Genomic DNA, 3,125 nt, shown 5'->3' with positions numbered 1-3,125 from the left:
GCGGCTACCCAGAGGCAACGCATCGACGACTCTGGAAATGCCACACTGTTTAAGGTACAAGTTAATTTTGAAATCCCCATCTTCGAGGGTCAAATAGACACAGATGTCGTAGATAAATGGTTAAATCTGCTAGATGGGTATTTTTCTGTTCATGAATTTTCAAATCGGGAAAAGATTATTTTCGCTCTTCTCAAAGCAGCCCCCCACGTCAAGGACTGGTGGGAAACCTACTGCGAGTAGAAGGATGAAAGTAAAGGCTCACTATTTTCAGCCGCACCCACTTGGAATGACTTTCGGGATGCCATAAAGGAGCAGTACTACCCTGTCGGAAGCTATGAGGACAAATACATCAAATGGACCACACTACGGCAGGGACGAGACCAAGATGTGCCGGAGTTCACAAACATTTTTCATACCCTTCGCACACAGTTGGGTATCAAAGATTCTGAGCTGCATCTGGTACTCAAATACCGTGGTTGCCTGCACAAATACATCCAGGAAGAGATGGTGTTCTTGAACATCTCCTCACTCGGCACAACATACCGATACGCTGTCAAAATCGAGCAAAAGTTCAAACAGAAGAAGCGAGACTTTGGATCTGCAAATCTGAAGCCCAAAGGACAAAGCCAAGGTGGGGCAGCCCAAGACAACCCGCCGAAGTTGCAAGAAAAGAACAATACCACGAAGCCGAAGAAGGACACAGGAAAGTGGTGTGAGTTTCACAAGATTCCCACTCATAACACAAGTGAGTGTCGGACCAAGCAGTCGCTGGTGGCCGAGTTGAAGGCTTCTGAATTAGATGCATGTTCTGACCCTGACCCAGAACCCGACAAGGGTAATGGCAAAGGGAAGCAGATCATTGATGCGGATCCCAGCACCACTGTTGCCACCGCCAAGATCCATAAAGATGAGCCTGAAAATCCAAAGGAAGGGGAGCGTCTTTTCCACTCACAGATGTGGGTGAAGGGTTCGCCGCTACAATTCATTATCGACAGTGGCAGCCAAAAGAACCTCGTTTCAGTAGAGGTCGTGAAGCGGTTGGGCCTACCGACTACACCACACCCACAGCCGTATAGTATCGGGTGGCTTCATGAAGGATGAGATCTTAAAGTTCGCGAGCAGTGCCGCCTTCCCTACAGCATCAATCCCTTCACAGACGAGGTATTGTGTGATTTTACACCTCTAGATGTGTGTGATGTATTACTAGGCCAACAATACTTGTGGAGGCGACATGCTGTGTATGATTCAAGGCCTCGTGCTGTCATTATTTCTTTGAATAATTCATTATACAGGATACCGGAGGTAGCCCCACCTACCGCCACATCTTTGATCACTACCAAGAAAGGCAGCAAGCTCATATCACAGACCAGGAAATTCATCTGTCTGGTTCACTCCCAAAGTAAGGGGAAGATCGTTGCTACATCCATGACCCTTGCAAATGGTTCCTCCACGTAGCAGCAGCAGCAAAGGGATACGGTCATGAAAAAACACAAGAACAACTTCTCCTCACCCACATGGGTACCACACAAGTTTCAGGTGGGCAACAAAGTCTGGGTGCATCGACAGAAAGAACGCCTTACCAGAACCCATCAGAAGCTCAGACCACTACGACATGGTCCTTACAGTAGTACCAAGGCTATGGGGAACAATGCTTTGGAGCACATCATTCCTCCATTCCTTCGCCTTCACCAAATGTTCAATGTGGACCATCGTCGACCATGCTTCCCACCATCACTGGACACATCAGAGATTGCAGGACAAGTTCAGTAGATGGAGGAACTCAACGCAATGGGGACCATTGCTTCCTAAGGGGGGAGGAATGATCCAGGTGGATGTTGGTGGCCACCCACCTATCCCATTTGGACCCCCACAACTGTCTCTTTCAGTCTTTTCAGTTTCCTAAATTGTAGCACAATTTACTATTTTTAGTAGTTTTTCGGGTCCTGAACTTCCGGAGCCATTTTGAGGCCCTAAACGACGTTTTTTTGGGAATCTGGGGCAACATGGGTCCATGGATCGATGTTTCCTCCCAAAGTGGTAGTACTCGGATAGATCTTTCTAACGAGCTATCGTATGCGTCCAACGGAGATCGTATGCCAAAGTTACGACCCCGGGAAATTGTTGTACCAATTTACCCAAACGGGGCCCACAATTTGGTGTTTCATCTTCTAGGGTTAGGTTTCAGGATGTGAAGGGTTTTCCATTGTTTCTCAACAATAAATAGGCCTTCGAGCCTCATTGTAACACAGTTCCGAACAGTTCAGAGGCATGTAGCCGCCACATCTCTTCTCAGAGATAAGCTACCATTGCCCTAGCTGATTTATTTCTATTTCTGTTTGTAAGCACATTTCAGTATTTTACAGTAATGAAATGAAGTATTATTTCCACTGCATCTCAGTATTTATGGCTATCTAATCTCTGTATTTATGGTTATCTCTGTAATTTGTTGTGTTCCTGTTTAAATCCGGATCAGTGGTATCAGAGTGGTCTGCTTTTTCTTTGTTTTTCTTTGCATGTCCCCAACGAGGTCGGGATATAAGGAGTTAGGGCTTGAACTCATCAAACCTTTGCAAGACCAGCCTCGCAAATCCTGACGGCCTCCCATGGCGGATGAGAAGAAAGATGAGGGGGCAGGAGATCCTATCAAAATCTTGCTCGAAGAAGCGCTCGAGCGGCAAAGGAACGCGATGATGGATAGCTTTGCGCAGATCCTTCAGCGGCTACCCAGAGGCGACGCATAGGCTTCCAACAGCGACTCTGGAAATGCCACACTGTTTAAGGTACAAGTTAATTTTGAAATCCCCATCTTCGAGGGTCAAATAGACACAGATGCCGTAGGTAAATGGTTAAATCTGCTAGATGGGTATTTTTCTGTTCATGAATTTTCAAATCGGGAAAAGATTATTTTCGCTCTTCTCAAAGCAGCCCCCCACGTCAAGGACTGGTGGGAAACCTACTGCGAGTAGAAGGATGAAAGTACAGGCTCACTATTTTTAGCCGCACCCACTTGGAATGACTTCCGGGATGCCATAAAGGAGCAGTACTAACCTGTCGGAAGCTATGAGGACAAATACATCAAATGGACCACACTGCGGCAGGGACGAGACCAAGATGTGCCAGAGTTC

Source organism: Pinus tabuliformis, chromosome 5_2, assembly GCF_031772625.1.
Source record: "Pinus tabuliformis cultivar Carrire ecotype Pingquan chromosome 5_2, CPIR1, whole genome shotgun sequence".
NCBI classification, from domain to species: domain Eukaryota; kingdom Viridiplantae; phylum Streptophyta; class Pinopsida; order Pinales; family Pinaceae; genus Pinus; species Pinus tabuliformis.
The sequence above is the reverse complement of the archived record's forward strand: the minus strand, read 5'-3'. Positions refer to the sequence as shown.